This window comes from Castanea sativa, chromosome 5, assembly GCF_040712315.1.
Source record: "Castanea sativa cultivar Marrone di Chiusa Pesio chromosome 5, ASM4071231v1".
Lineage (NCBI taxonomy): Eukaryota > Viridiplantae > Streptophyta > Magnoliopsida > Fagales > Fagaceae > Castanea > Castanea sativa.
Genome location: NC_134017.1, coordinates 62,954,956 through 62,972,188, shown reverse-complemented (window position 1 = coordinate 62,972,188; position 17,233 = coordinate 62,954,956). Strand labels below are relative to the sequence as shown.

The window sequence follows — 17,233 nt, the reverse complement described above, 5'->3', positions numbered from 1 at the left end:
CTAGTCTTTGTTAATTCTAGTTTCCAACAATATTAAAATCTAATTCGCTAGCAATACGCAAAAAAAGTCTAGCGCTATTTTCCACTTTGCTGTTAGAAAATGTATTTCAAGTGCCCAATCATATATGACTAAATGTGCCACGTGGAACAACACTATTAGTCTTTCAGATTCGTTTCACTGCCACTTCTATAGTCTTCCAACTACCAAATACAGTGACCTATGCAATGACATCCCTGGATTTTCGTCATGAATATTCCTTTTCTTTAATTTTTTTTTTTAATTCCTTAGTTAGCAAGAAATTAATAAACAAAGAGAGTTGAATCAACAATTAGAAAAAGAGTTTATCTCTGTTTCCAATATAATAACTTTTTTTTAAGCAAAAAATAATCCTTTTACTTTTTAAAGTTCAATAGGTTGTCAAGAGTCTTATAACTCAATTGACATTTTTAAATATTAATGAAGATAGTTTAAATTCCATCCCCTTCGAGTCCTCAACTCTTAAATTTATAAAATAAAAATAATTTTTTATAAAAAAAAAAAGCCTCCATAGGTTACATAGAACAAAATTTCTCTCCAAACTAGTTTGGAGAGAAACTTTTCAAACTTCTCATATATTTCTTTTTTGGGTATAAATTTTGAAAATCTAATTGTTGAATTCCATGTTCCTTATGTTCTTAACATACATATCAAATTTCGTTCAAATTGGATGTTATTTACTATTTGATCAATTAACTTATTTTTTATATACAACTTTAGATCACAAAAACTTGAAATTATAATATTTATTTGATAACATAGCAATTGATCTTTGATCTTCCTGAAATTTTGTAAGCATTAAGAATGTAATAAGAATATGCAATTTAACAGTTATATTTTCAAAATTCACATTCAATATAAAAATATATGATGAGTTTGTAGAATTTCTCTCCAAATTATTTTGGAGAGAAACTTTGTTTGGTTACATAATGCAGAAGCTGGTCACTTATATCCAACCAGATCATTGGGTCCAGAAATATTGGGCCTGTATAACCTAAAAATGGGCCTCTTAGTAAAAGAGGATCATTGGGTCTAGAAATATTGGGCTTGTATAGCCTAAAAATGGGCCTCTTGGTATGTCTCTCTAAGGGCAAATTTTACGTCCAATGGCCTGTAGAGCTTGAGAAGCTGTCTAGCTTCGTCCACCAAATGACCCAACCAGTACCAATCAAGGAAGTCAATATCATACTGAAGGACATTTCGTTTTGGTCATGAAAACGAAATATTTCAGTACCGGTTAATACCGGTGTACTGTTTCAAGATTACTGCTAATTTGATACATTTATATATGTTAAGTTAAATCCCTATAATTTGTAAAAGAAATGTAAATTTAGAAATAAAAAATTCACTTAATATGTTAAGCTTTAGTTAAAGTGTGACCTAATTAGTGATATTAGGCCATTGATGTACTTACTATTTAGTTAATAATAATAATAATAATAATAATAAAAAGGGTAAGGCTTTTGTCCAGTGGAAATTTTCACTGGACACGTCCAGATTCGGACACGTGTCCAAGAGTGAATACGTGTCCATCATCCAACGTGTTCAGTGAAAACTTCCACTGGACACAAGCTACACCCTAATAAAAATTAATTTCTTTTCCTACTTGCCGCTGGAAACTTCTAAGGTTTTAAAAAGATTTTAATTAAAAAAATAAAAGTTTTTAAAACTTTCAATTATCAAGTTCACATGGGTTAGTGTCCTATCAAAGGCACACTACCCAAACTTCAAGTTTAAAGGCCATAAACGCTACTAATGTCCTCCAAAAAAGTAAAAATTAAAAAGCTATTACTTGTGTCTCCCGTCCATAACCATAAAATAAAGTATGAAATAGAAAAGAGGGAAGAAGTCTGGCTTTTGGGACAATGCGCGAAGAAGAAGAACATTAGAAGGACTAGATGAGAGGATGACCAGAAAAATAGAGTCACTACTAGAACATAAGGGCGACAGTGAGGATCTGAGTTATTTGGTTTTTTATTCTTATCCACTGACATCGTTTATTTTGGTTTTTTTTTTTTCCAAATAGAGACCAATTTTTATTTTTCAGCTAGAATCCGATATATTCCCCGGTATGGCTGGTACAATCCGGTATGACTTGGTATTTGGAGCAGTAAGAAACAACAATGTTTTGGTACCGGTTTAGGTGCCGGTACGGTAAATACCGGCGGTACCAACTGGTACGATACGGTATTAACTTTCCTGGTACCAATATAATAATATTTGTGTAGCATAAATGACACTTCTTAGTATTTTCAACTATAATGTTTGGATTTAAATTTCTCATTCTCAAAAAAAAAAAAAAAAAAAAAAAAAAAAAAAAAAAAAAAAAAAAAAAAAAAAAAAAAACCTCATCTCCCAACTATTAGAGAATCAAAAAATAATCAAAGTGCATATTTAATTTAGTGTTTCAAATAAGAGTGTATATATATATATATATATATATATATATATAGAGAGAGAGAGAGAGAGAGAGAGAGAGCTCTAAGTAATGTTACACAAATTAAAAATTTTTTTTTTAAATCCATCATTTCCAATTGGATACCATTTTCTATTTGATCTAGAAACTCATCTTTTATGCACAATTTTAAATAGAAAAAATTATAATTTTTATATATGATTAATGACATAGTTATTGATCTTAGTTTATCTTAAAATCTTGCAAGCACAAAGAGTATAAGAAGAAAATTTAGTCTAATGGTGGATTTGTTGAAATTCATATTTAATTAAAAGTTATTAGGTGGTGTAACATTCATATATATAAACCTCAAATGTTATAGCCTAAACTTTTGCCATTGGCACATATACATGTTTTTTTTTTTTTTTTGACAATTTGATAGTTACAAGTTACAGGGGGGAATAAGAGATCTGAATTGTAAATGTTTTTATTGGAGACATTAGGAGATAACAATTGGTTGAGTTAAAAGGGCCTTGAAGAGTCATGAGTTCTTATTAACTCAACTGGTAAAGTCTCTTATCGTTGAATAAGAGATTTGGACTTCAATCGTCACTTACACTAAAAATCAATTGGTGTCTAGACTTAACGATAAAGGAAAATCATTATGTAATGGACGACATAAGTTTATCTATAGGTGTGTGCTAATTATTTATATAAAAAATTCATATGTTTATTTATGTAAAAAAAAGTATTTTTATTTGGAATATTTATTATCCAAATTATAATAATTTATTTTTATATATATCTTAAAGCTGAAGCATAGTATTTATTGTTGCTATGCTTCAAGTGTGCTACATCATTGCCATGTCATTTTTTTATTCCACTTCACACATTCTCTATAATCAATCATCTTTTCTCTCTCTCAACTCATCATCTTCCCATTATTAATTTTCCAAATTATTTTTACATATTCTCCAACTTTCCCTTTCCTTTTTACCTTTTCATATCTCCACTACTATCTACCTTAATATCACTATTCCTCTATCCTTTTATCTTCCTTTTATTTTTGGTTCATCGTATTCCTATCCTCTTACTATAAAGTTGCAATCCACTCTCTCATTTTATGCATAGTTTTCCCACACAAAAATGTTTTCTCTCTCTCTCTCTCTCTCTCATTTGTTTTTTTTTTTGGTGGATTTTTTTTTTTTTGCACATCTCTACTTTAGGTTGATGATTTTTTGTGTTCTTTCTAACTCTATTTTAGGTTGATGTGATTTAGTTTTGTATTTTTAAGTTGTTAATTTTTTATTTTCTTTGATTTCATAGATGTTATCTTATTGAATTATGAAGATAGTACATAAAAATTATAATGTTATTCTATTACATAGCATGACTTGGATAATTTGGTGTTTAATACTATATCTTTTTTATTTTTACTCTTTTTCTTCTCATCTTATTTTCAATAAATTTTTTATTCTCTCTCACATTCTCTCCTGGAAAAGTGATTATTCTCTCTCTCTCTCTCTCTCTCTCTCTCTCTCTCTCTCTCTCTCTCTCTCTCTTATTTTTCCTTGTAACTCTACTTTAGGTTGTAAAGATGAAAAAAAAAAAAACATATCAAATTGGTCATGTTCGGTCCACTTCGGTCCATTCGGTCTACCTCTATCCATTTCGGCCCAATTCAGTCCATTCAATCTACTTTGTTCACTTCGGTCCAAATTGGAGTAATATCAATTGTAATTATGGGACAAGGTTTGGTTATCATAATAATCCCCTTAAGAAAATGAAAATTTGAATAATAAGTTTAAAACTTAAAAATTTTAGTTTTACAATAAGAAATTATGAAAATATAATGCAAAATAGCAATAGTTAGAAGAATATATACGAACCATTTCAAAAAAGAATAATAATATCAATAAAAAACATATAAAATTATATATATGTAAAATAAAGTGATTGAAATCACTTTTCGAAATTGTTTAATTTTTAGGAAAAACAAATTATCTACAATAAAATTTAAAGAATAAATTATACATATTCAGTATAAGCTTGTTATGAGTTTTGATTATCATTATAATCTCCTTTAAGAGAATGAAGAATTTGAATAATTTATTTGAAACTTAACAAGTTTAGTTGTACAAAAAAAAAAAAAATAGCATACTATAATATAATTTCAAAGAATATCAACCACATTATACATGAAAAATATTAATCAAACTCTATCAAAATAATAGAATGATATATTAGTAAAGATAGATATATAAAAAAAAAATTTAATTTTTTTTTAATTTTTTGGAAGAACAAAATTATCTTCAATAAATTTTAGAGAACAATGGCTATCAATGATGCCAATTGATGGAATCAATTACTAGGGAACCAATTTTGTTGGAAGAATGGCAAATTGATGATAAATTAGGAAGAAACATTGGGAATAAAATTCTCTCCACTCTTCTCTCTCAACAAAAAAAAAAAATCTCCACTCTACTTGAAATGAAAAGTCCATTTACAATTAAAATTTTATTTTTCGAATCTAACAGCATCCAAAACATAATCTTATTTAAATTTTAAATAACATGACATTATATAATTCCAAATTTTTTATAATTTATTTAATTTGAACCATGAATGAATCTATTTCAAATAGAAAGGTTGGCAATATATTGATTGAATGGAAGTTGAGACACTAATTCACCATCATAATAATGCCAGTGGCAACATTGAAAAGGATATTAATTACCATCAACTTATCATTATGAAGGAGATTATTTAACATGAATTGTTGCTGATCCAACTATTTACTTTTGTGGTGAGGAGGTGGGGAAATCCTAGCTAATTCAGTGAAAACTACTGGCATTATCTTCACAAACTCGATGTAATAAGTCATAGCCTTTGTTGATTCTGTTTGTCCCTTACCCCCAATTAAATTTATATAGATGACTTTGTCCATACATGACTAACTTCAGTGTTGGAGAATCAGCCTCGACCTCATCTAACGCAAGGTGCAACACTTTTCCTTGTTTTATTCACTGGTTTTGTCTCCATCTTTCTTTCGACAAGTAACTATCCCCCCCAAAAAATATAGAGACGTTCATATCTTTTTTTTTTGACAATAGAGACGTTCATATCTGTACCTGATAAAAAGTGGGATTTTTATATGAATGCATTGTGTACAGTTGAATAGTTTAAAACCTACTCAAAAAAAGAAAAAAGAAGAAGATCGAAGAGATTAAACCATGTTAGCATTAGTATTGGTGGTGCTAAAAAGCTATATTGCTATTTTTAGTACTACCAAACACAAATTTATGGCTGCATTGGTGAAGTCAAAAGCTAAATAATTTGGCTTCACAGCTACAATGTACAACCAAAAGTGCTTATGCACAGTAGCTCATAGCCAAAAAAAAAAAAAATTTATTAAATTGTGTGTTTACCCTACTTTATATGAAATATATTATTTTATCTATGTGTTCACATTACTTTGTAGTGAATATATTATTTTATTATAGTAGATATATTATTTTATTGTGTTATTTATATTATTTTATTTTGGTGAAAGCTAAAATAAAACCATGATGTTGGGTATTTTGTAAAGTAATAAGGTGAGATAGATAAAATAACTTTTTGTGGAAACATATTGCTAAATTTATGGCTATACAAATGTAAATGCTAAAAAAAAAGAATGGTAAATTGCAATAACCTTTGTCGAAGTTTGCTTATTTTTATAAATTATATGTTCCATCTCTTGAGATTTTTATTTATATAACAAATAGTCCCTTTTAATCATTTATTTTTTGCATAACCCTTTTAATCATTTGTTATGTCCATTACAAAATCGAGTAAAAAACACATATTGATAAAATTAAAAATGAACTCAAAATTATGCTTTCTAATCAATTTTTTTATATGATACAAAAACTTAAAAAATACAAAATAATAATTCTGATTAATGAAAAATTATTAAGAACGGAGTTATATGTTGAAACTCTCTTAAAAAAAAATAATAATAATAAAATAGGGTTCCAAAAACTTAAAAAAATGCAAAATAATAATTCTGATAGGTGAAAAATTATTAAAAGCGAACGCCATAAATTAAAACCCTCTTAAAAAATAATAATAATAAAAGAGGTTACTGACATTTCATCTAGCCTAAAAAAGGTTAGTACCCAGTAAAAGATTTTAATAATTAATTTTCAAAAAGAAAATTAACATATAAACAGTATATAAATAGAATTTAAAGTAGAAAAAAGAAAAGAAAAAAAAACACACAAAGTTAATGAAATGGGGAAAGAGGGATCACCTTTTCCGAGGGAGTGAAGAAAATCCAAAGGAGGCTACCTGCAAAACCCAGGCAGCTTTGGCTCTATCGATGGAACTACTGTTAGAAAGAGGCCTTGGCTGCCGCCTTCTATAGGACCTGTCCTTCTCCTATCTATGGGCTTTCTATTGTCTTATCTCCTTTACCCTTCTGCTTTTACATCTCTCTCTCTCTCTCTCTATCCATTCCTAGCTGCTACCCTTTGCCTCTCTTCAAGGCCACACAAATGATATTATAAGGGAGTTCATCAAAGCTTAACTATGCTATATATATGTGTAGTTCTACAATATAGTGGGGAAAGCAAACACACTGCTTTCTCTCTGAAATTCTGCTGTTACCATCTGCAAATTTTGTTATTCTCTCTGCATTTCAGCTGGTACGTTTTCCTAGTCCTAGGAACACTTTATTTAATAAAGTCAGCAATATATACCTGAAAATAACAGCTTTAGTTATTGGTGATTTCATATTTTCAACATTATTATTAACTAAATAGTCTGTTCTTCCATTTTTAAAGGTAGGGCAAGAAGAATTGTATGTTCTTAATTACCATTGTTTTTGTACTTGGTGTAATTCTAAATGCTTTCATAACTTTGTGGGGGATTTTACAGGTTTGGGAAGCTCAAAACTTGAAGGACCAGACCAAGTCTGGTAGTACTCGTCTACTGTTGATATGCCTAGCTATGCTTGCCTGGCTCCCTGAATGCCATCTAAGAAGCTTGTCAAAGAGTGTTGGCAACCTTCCTACTTGGCATGAGGGGAGTCACGCAGGCCCAAATGTGATGATTATTGATAGTACTTGTATGTAAATACCTCTTGCAATCCTTTGTAAGCATCATCATCCTCTATATATGTACTTTTTTTCTTTAATTCATTGATTTTTATTGCACATTTAACATCCTTAATTACCACTATCATAACCTACTAAATTGGGAACTCATGTAAGATAAGATCATATATGTTTCTGATATCACATTAGTCTTGCATCTCTCTACAGGTAGATCTTCGTGTGTGTGCATGTATATATATGTGTATGTATCTATGTATTCTAGGAGGCTTGTTCGAAAGCAACCAAGTTGATTGCAATTAGGCCAGGAAAACCTCCCCTTAAGCTCAGATAATTTTTAGTGTACCATCAATGGATGGTACCTCATGGCAGATTTTGGATGTCATTGAAAGCTTTTCGGCAGTGTTTTCTGAACTTCATATATATGTGGCTGTGAAGTACTCCTTTGATGCTGGTTCCTGGGCCTGGGTTTGTGTTTAAATCTCCTCTACCTCGGAAAAATATTGATACCCTCCATTCATGTCTGCCTTCAAATTGTTTTATACTTGACCAAATTGCAGCTGGACCTACTAGCCATCATATATAGTAACTATAAAGCTTGCAGCATTTGTTGCGTGATCTTTTATTTTTAATTATTTTTTCCTTTCTTTCTTTTCCTTTTTCATTGTGTACATGTTTTGATTGAGATTTGAGATTACATATGTTCGTTGTCTTGTTTTTGATTTTATTGAATCCTATTGTTCTTTAGTTTTCAATTGAATTAGGGTTGTTTGAATACAGCTGAAAACTGAAAGTTAAAAATTAAAAATTGAAAACTGAAAAATAAAAGCTAAAAACAACGTAGTAAAATAATTTTTAAATGTATAACTAATACCGTAGGACCTATTTTTAATAAAAAATTGCTGAAAAGTGAAGTTTATAAGTCTCATAACATAAACCCACCGCCATAAGAAAAAGTAAAAAATCACGGCAAAAAAAATAGAAAGGCATGAAACCCAGCAAATATACTGTTCATAAGCTTCTTAACGGTTCATAAACAATAAACAGTACAGTACAAAAGGAGCTGTCCAAAAAAAAAAAAAAAAAAAATTGAAACGTATTTTAACAAAACGAGGACACGTGCAATCCAAACATTACCTTAGTACCCATTGTTGTCTTACTTGGAAAACTATTCTACACATGCTAAGACTTGTATACATCAATCATTATAGTGGTACTCATGATGTCTACAAGTCTGTCCAACTTGGGTTGCCAATTTTGACTAGGCAAGACAAAGACCCAACCTACAGTCAAGAACAAACAGTCCCTCACTTTGGAAGATTATTAGATACTTTGAAAAGGGTAATGTGGTACTTCGCGCCAACCAATTAGTATTGGCCTCTTAATACAATGGTCTAGTTAACTGGTGGCATTTGGTTAATGCACTGTATTAAGAAAGATTTTATATAATTTTTATGGAAATTATAAAAAATTGTTAAAAAATCACTTATTTTTTTATTTTCTCATAAAAAAATATCAAAAATATTTCTTTAACCAATTTCAAGACATTTGTTTACTTTTCCTCCTTACTACAAAAGCATGTCAAACTTAATCGAATAACTCTTGATCACAAAGAATCATATTAGCACTTTTTTGCGAGTCATTTTAGTGGTTCACATATATAAAATTAAGAAATATTTGAATAGTTTAAAAGTAATGAAATTTGCAGATAGCGTTCTCTGGCTAATATACAGCCACCATATCATTACCAGAATTAGGTAAAATCTGATGAAATAAAAGTATGTGTCAATAATTAACTTGCAAGAGGTCCTAAAGGGGTCTTTAGAAGTATCTAAAGTGTCTATACTAATTTGACGGAGATAATGCTTGGGATATAGAGTCACTTTCTTAAAAAAAAATTATAATTATCTTTTAACAATGAAGTAGTCTTTATGTCTCATTGTTGTTGTTATTTATTATTTATTATTTATAAATGAAATTGTATCTCAAAGACTCTAAGTTGGTGTCTTCCTTTTAGTTTCTATTGTATTTTTGGAGCTCATTAGCTTAATGTGAATGTGAATGTGATCATGACAGAGAAATAGCAAAGCCAACATGAACTATCTATAACACACCATTTGTTTGATTTTGTTTAGCTTTTTTATTTTATTTTATTTTTTTAAAATCAATTTCATTTAGCATATTTGTTAAAATATGAGACAAAAAAAATATATAAATTTTGATAATTTATTTGTTAAATATGTGACAAAAAAAGAAAGATAAAAATTAACTTAATTTAAAAATATTAATTTCGTTATATTTAAATAAATAAAAAATTGAGACAAAAAGTGGAATGCAAAATGCAAAAATCTTTTTGCCTAACAGACACCAGGTCCTTTAAGCTTAAAACATTAGCCTAATAAGGAACAGGCATTAAAAGTCATAAACTTTTCAATTTTTCCAACAACTATCTATGACGCAATTTCCTTATAGGCCTAATAAAGGAAATGACATAAAGAAAAGTTATTAGTCAACATTATTATTACATATCTGCTTCATGTCATTTCTATCGACACTTTTTTTTTTTTTTCTTTTTACTGTGATGGATTTTATTAATGTAATTCAACTACGTCCAATTGTAAAATCGAAACAATATGCGATGTGACATCTTCATTCCACACTAAAAAATCTGATATGCATAATGCATTTTTCGTCAGACTATGAGCAACTCTATTACCGTTTCTCTTACGGTGTGTTTGGTTGAGGTGAAAACAGGGAAGATAGAAAATAAGGAGAGAAAAATAGGGTGAAAAATAACATTTTTCACTGTTTGGTTGAGAGGGGGAGGGGGAGAGAAAAGTGGTGGGGCCTAAAAGTTTTCTCTCCTCCCCTTCAAAATACAATCTCTCCAAATTGGAGAGAAAATTGGAGTGAAAAGTGAGAATTTTTTTTGACAAAACTGCCCCCACTTTTTTTTTTTCTTTCTTTTGTTTTGTCTTGTCAGGTGGGTTCTTCTTCTTTTCTTTCTTTTTTTTCTCTTAATTTTTATTTTTATTATTTTTTAAGAAAACACCTTTGGATGATTTCTTATGCTATTTTTTGAAATGTCCACTTTTATCTATACAAATTTTTTTTCAAAAGTATAATGTATTACTTTTTGTATTTATTTAAGAGGGACATAATAGTAAATTTATACAAACCTAATTTTTAACCAAACCAAAAAGTTTTCCATCCTTCTACTTTTCCACCTTTTCAACCAAACACATCTAAGGAAAACTAAAAACTTTTCTATCCTCTCACTTTTCCATCCTCCCCACTAAATGGACATTTAATGTGAGAATACAACAAACTTACATAATTGTTAGCAAACATTTTCACATCTTCTATCAGTAAACCTGTTGCTGATAAGCTACGCTCCCTTGACTTCAAAGCTTGAATCAGTCCAAGAGAATCACTTTCAAGGATAGCACTTCGAAAACCCAACTCAAATGCAAAAGACAAAGCCTTGAGGGCTGCCAGCACCTCAATCTCTTCAGCCTTATATGCTTAAGGGATTTTTTCTGAGCAAGAAGCCAAAACAGCTCCATTACTATCCCGTATAACCACTCCAATATCGGACATGTTTGATTCACCAAATATAGCCCCATTAAAATTTATTTTCACCAACCTAGCTTGCGGACATCTCCACCTCGTTCCTCCACTACCACTATTAATTACCTGGATGTTTGGAGCCTGCAGATTTGCTCGATACTGTGCCAACATTCCCTTCGCCTGTTTTGCCACTTGATGAAGCGAAACAACTTGTAAGTTCAGTCGGGCTTTATTTCTCTGATTCCACACCATCCAAGCCATGTATGCAAACAGTACTAGTGACTTCCCTTCTGCAATCAACCAAGAGAGCAGCTCCTTTACATCCATAAACTCAATCTCAAACCTAAAATCCCATACTCCACGATCAGCCCACACCACATCCAACTCCGAGCATGACCATAATGCATGCTCGGGTTCCTCCACAGCAGAATTACATCTCACACAGATCGGATTAGTTACGATCTTCCTCTTCATCAATGCCTGTTTAGTTGGTAGAGCATTAAGACAAGCTCGCCAAAGGAAATTTTTTATTTTTGGTGGAACTTGCATCTGCCAAATCTCCTTCTAGACCTGTTTGTCACAGATTAGGTGGGCTTGTGGGTTTAATTGCAGCTCAGACTCTTGCTTAAGGAACCTGTAACCGGACTTACATGTATAGTGACTTGAAGTGGAGTAAGGCCAATATAAGGAATCCTCTGTTACTGTTCAGTTAAGAGGGATTGTCTTAATCAACTCAGCATCCTCTTCCACAAATAGACCATTAATCTGCTCTTCATTCCATTTTCTTGTGAATGATTTATAAGCAAATCCATTGTATGATTTTCAAAACCTTCTATTGGACAAATTGGCTGCCGTGGGGGGTGTTTTCTTGGCAGCCAATGTTGCTGCTATATATTAATTTTTTCTCCACTTCCAACCCTCCATATTGCCCCCCTTTGAATGATGTCTCTCCCTCTAAGAATGCTTTTCCAAGCGTAAGATCCTAACCTTGAGTCAGCAGCCTCCATAAGTGAAGAATTTAGGAAGTAATGAGCTTTAAATACCTTGCAGAAGAGTGAGGACTTATTATGCAAGAGTCGCCATGCTTGCTTGGCTAGAAGAGAGCCATTGAACATGGCAAGATCTCGAAAACCCATACCACCAATGGTTTTAGATTTTGTCATGTCCTCCCATTTAACCCAATGAATTTCTAGATGGTCACCTCTTTTTCCCCACCAAATCTTCTTTATAAGGGCCTTAATCTCATTGCATAAACTTACTGGCAATTTAAAGCATCTCATAGTGTAAGTAGGGATGGCTTGATTAACTGCCTTTAAGAGCACTTCCCTCCCGGCTTGAGAGAGTAATTTTGCTTCCCACCCTTGAAGTTTCCTCCATACCTTCTCCTTTATGTAATTGAAACTTTTTTTTTTTTTTTTCCTTTACCAACTAAAGAGGGTAGCCCAAGGTATTTTTCATATTGCATGGATTCTGGAACTCCCAAGGTCACCTTGATCCCATGCTTCACTTCTTTCGATACAGAGTTGCTAAAGAACAAAGAGGTTTTACTTCTATTTACTTTTTGTCCTGGGGCTTCCTCATACTTGTTTAGTATGTCCATCACCTTGTCACACTCCTCCATTGTAGCCATGCAAAAAATAAGACTATCATCTGTAAAGAGCAGATGCGTTAGTTTTGGGCCTCTCTTACAAAGGGAGTTGCCATGGATATCGCCTTATAATTCAGCCTTTTTTTATCAAACCATTCAGCCCTTCCATACCAAGAAGAAATAGGAAAGGTGAAAGTGGATCTCCTTGCCTAATCCCCCTTGTAGGAAAAATCACCCCACATGGTTCACCATTCACCAAAACCGAATACGAAACTGTTTTCACATAACCCATCACAAGATTTATCCATCTCTCCCAAAAACCCATCTTCCTCATTATCCCTTCTAAATAATACCACTCCACCTGGTCATATGTTTTACTCATATCCAGTTTTTGTGTCATGTACCCATAAGAGCCCCCCTTATACTTCTTTATACTGTGTAAGGTCTCAAAAGCCACCAAAATGTTATTCAAAATTAATCTATCCTTAGTGAAGGCTAATTGGTGTTCTGTGATAATGGATGAAAGTATTTTTTTTAGGCGATTTGCAATGACTTTGGAGTAGATTTTGTAAAGGACATTACAAAGGCTGATGGGACGAAATTGGTGTGCATATTTAGGAGAATTTATTTTGGGAACAAGTGTAATAAGAGTATGGTTTAAGGGAGTTGGTATGGTACCTGAGTTCAACCAAGACAATATGGATGATGTGACATCATGATTTACCGTGCTCTAAAAATGTTGATAAAAGAGCGGCGGCATACCATTAGGTCCAAGTGCTTTGAGAGGAGCCATTTGTTGGAATGCACTAATAACTTCACATGCCTCAAACTCCTTACATAGGGTTGCATTCATCTCCTTATCTATCATTGTAGGCACACACTCTAACATGCTAGCTAGAACACTACCCTCTATTGAAGCAAAGAGTGACTTGTAATATTTAATCATGACCTCACCTACTTCTTCTTGACTATTTCTCTATACCCCATCCTCATCTCTAATTCCTTCCATAGAGTTTTTCTGGAATCTCTTTGTGGCATGACAATGGAAATACTTAGTATTTTTATCTTCTTGGTTTGCCCAAAGAACTCTAGAACGTTGAGCCCACATTGTTGCTTCCCTATCTTGTAAAACCTCAATATCTTTCTTAATCTCTCTAACCCGAAAATTGTTCCCACTAATCATGGCATCCCTTTCTTCCTTAGCTAAAAACTGCTTTAACCGATTCAACTCCACCCTCATATTATCAAAAACATATTTCTCCCACCGACCCAATTCCTTCCCACATTTTTCCACTTTTCTCAAAATATTTCCCTCAGCCCCGAGACCACTTCCACTACCCCAAGTTGAGTATACTACTTCCTCACAGCTTGAATTTAAGAGCCACATTTGTTCGAAATGAAAGAGTTTTTCCAAACAGGTGGAATCAAACTCAAGAGTGAGATGAGAATAGGTACATGGTCAGATGACATACAAGTTAAATGGTACACTCTTGAACCTGCAAACTTCATGAACCAGCTATTTGTGACCAAACATCTATCAAGCCTCTCCCAAATTGAAACTCCACTTTCGAAGTGCTTACTCCAAGTAAACTTTGATCATTCGAAACCCAAATCCATAAATCCACACTCATCGATCACTTCTTTAAACTGCTGCATCTGACAATGAGATCTTTGTGCACCCCCAAGTTTCTCATCTTGTCTGATAATTTCGTTAAAGTCCCCACAACAAAGCTAATGTTTCTCCGTTTGTGAGTACAAAATTAATATCAACATCTTATACCCCAACTTAATTATTAAAAAAAATATATATAATTAACACCCTAATGTTACACGAAATATGGATAAAAGAGCACTAATATTTGTGCTTTAACACCAAGCAATCACCCCGATATATAATGTTACACGAGAAAATCCAATTTCAGAAATTAAAAACTATCCAAATTTATAATTTTTAAAAAATAATTAAAATTGATAGTAGAAATTGCCACAAAAACATACCCATTCCATTACCATACACACAAAGAAACCTTGAAATCAATAATCAAAAACAATCCAAAACTTTAAACATTAAAAAAAAATTCCAAATTTCTAAACATTAAAAAAATATGGAAGTAGAGTTAAATTAGAGAGACTCACATAGTAATTTAACTGACTTTGAAACTAAGGAAGAGGTGAAAAAAATTGAGAGAATTTTTTATCACATCTAATAAAGCATATTCTAATCTGATAATATTCATCTTTAATTATCCCATGCCTTTTTTGTTTTCCTTATTAAATTTTTATATATTATATATGAAATGGGTTCAAATTACACCTATGTAACGTTGGGTAAGGGGTAATGTTTTAGGATTCCCAAAAATGTTTAAAGATTCTTATGTTTGGTTGCAAATTACGCAATAGAATCAGATGCTAGGGGAATCTGGATTTCCTCTTTAAACCCCTCTCAGTAGGAATGTGGATTTCCTTTAAAATAGGTGGGTATCCAAATTCTCAAGCTTAAAGGAAATTGTATTTTTTTATAAATTTGACAATTTTAATCATTTTTCCTTATCATTTTAGCAAATAAGATAAAATATAAAATAAATCATCAATATTTTTTCCCTTGTTTTTATCTTTTCCTGCCAAAATAATATAAACAGGATAGACAACTCTATTGATATATTCTTTAACAAAGTTCTATTTATGTTTCACGTGTGGGAAAAAAAAAAGTTTAAAGGGGACCTCCCATTATTGCCAGGTATTCACTTTTGCAGTTGTGTGTGTGTTGCTCAACAAATTATTAATAGTTTATATTTTGTTTTTCATTATTTATTTAGAGGAATATTTTTTTTAAAAGACTTGGTAGTTCATATTCAAATTTAAGGATAGAATGAGACAAATAAATAATTCATTTAAAATTCCTAGGAATAAACCAAACATTATCATTTCATATTCCTAGGAATCTTAAGAGAGTCCTAATGAAACCAAACATAGGAATAACTATATTCCTAAGCATCCAGATTGCAAGAAATCAAATTTCTAGGAATTTGGATGCCAAAAGTAATGTGAATTCTCCCATATCAAACGTCATACTAGTGTAAGAGATACATTTTCTAAACCTTTGGATTTAAGTAGATCCAACGGTAAAAAAAAACACACTCATTAATGCTAATATTCTGATTAGGATCTTATTAATTATTCCTTATTTATTACATTTCATACCTATTTCTAAACCTAAAAATAAGGGATTCAGATCTTCTTGATTTCCTAGGGTACTCTACTAAATAGATTTTCTTAAATCTTAATCATTCTCTAATGATTTAATAGTCTAGATTTTGTCATGTCAGTATTTCACTAACAATAATCTTAATTGTTTTGTTTGCAACATTATTTTATTATTTTAAAAGTATTGTTAGTGAAAGATTGAAATGACAGAATTTAGATCCTTAAATCATAAAAGAGTGGCTAGGATTTAAATAAATTTATTGATTGAGTACTCTAAAAAATATAGAGGATCTAAATCCAAAAAAAAAAGTATACATCTCTCTCTTACTGCTCCATTGCATATTTCTCTCTCTATCTCTCTCTCTTCCCCCCCCCCCCCTTCAAGGCCAGGTCATTGGCAAAAAAAAAACCTGATCACATCTAATAAAGCATATTCTAATCTGATAATATTCATCATTAATTATCCCATGCCTTTTTCATTTTTCTTATTAAAGTTTTATATATAGTACTTGAAGGTGTGTTCAAAAAAATAATAATAATGAAGAAATGTAAATAAAATAAAGATAAGTAAATTTAATTTCAAAAAAAGTTATTTTAAAATCAAATGTTAAATTACAAACTACAAAATTTTACTAATTTGCAATCAACAATCACCATGTTTAACATATACTAAGAGCATCCACATCTGTGGATACAAAATCTTGTATAATAATGAAAAAAAAGACACCACTTTTACACATTTTGCCTCAAAAATACTCCACATTAGTGCTTCTAAAAATGTGTAAAGATGTGTATATTTATACACTTGCTATAGTAACTGTGTATATTTACACGGTTACTGTAGCTCGTCCATTTATTATTTTATTAATTTTTTCTCTCTCTTGTCTCTGCTTCTTTTTTCCTTCTCTCTCACTCTTATTCACTCTCTGCTTCAACCACTCATTTGTAAGCTCTACTTTCTTCAAGCATTTTTTCTACATCTGTAAGCTCTCAACCATCTAGTAAACGGAGAACATGGCATCCTCTTCGTTGGCGTCGACTTCGGCGAGAGTCTAAGGAGGCTCCAATCAACCTTCGCAGCCACAGTAGACGAATGGGTCTGATCAACTTTCACTCCAATCAACCTTGGGTTTTGGCTTCAACCTTCGCTCCGATTAACCTTTGCTTCGATTTGGGTTTCGGCTCTGATCAACCATGAGAATGAGAAACAAAAAAAGCACAGAGCAAGTAAACAAATTTGGGTTTTGGCTTGATGGTGGCTCAGTGATGATGACGTGGTTGGGTCTAAGAGAGAGAGAGAGGCCATGAGTGAGAAAATAATAAAAAACGTAAAAGAATGAATAT

General features: G+C 31.5%; 1 long non-coding RNA gene across 3 annotated transcripts; it reads left to right on the top strand.

The window, feature by feature from the left end:
* The first annotated feature begins 6,691 nt into the window (after positions 1-6,691).
* Positions 6,692-8,289, top strand: LOC142636868 (uncharacterized). Of its 3 annotated transcripts, none has more exons than XR_012844418.1 (3): positions 6,698-7,119; positions 7,352-7,568; positions 7,738-8,289. It is a non-coding gene; the product is annotated as an uncharacterized LOC142636868 (long non-coding RNA). The 3 variants fall into 3 exon arrangements; XR_012844419.1 differs by having other exon boundaries at positions 7,720-8,289; XR_012844417.1 differs by lacking the exon at positions 7,738-8,289 and having other exon boundaries at positions 6,692-7,119; positions 7,352-7,638.
* Positions 8,290-17,233: the final 8,944 nt, after the last annotated feature.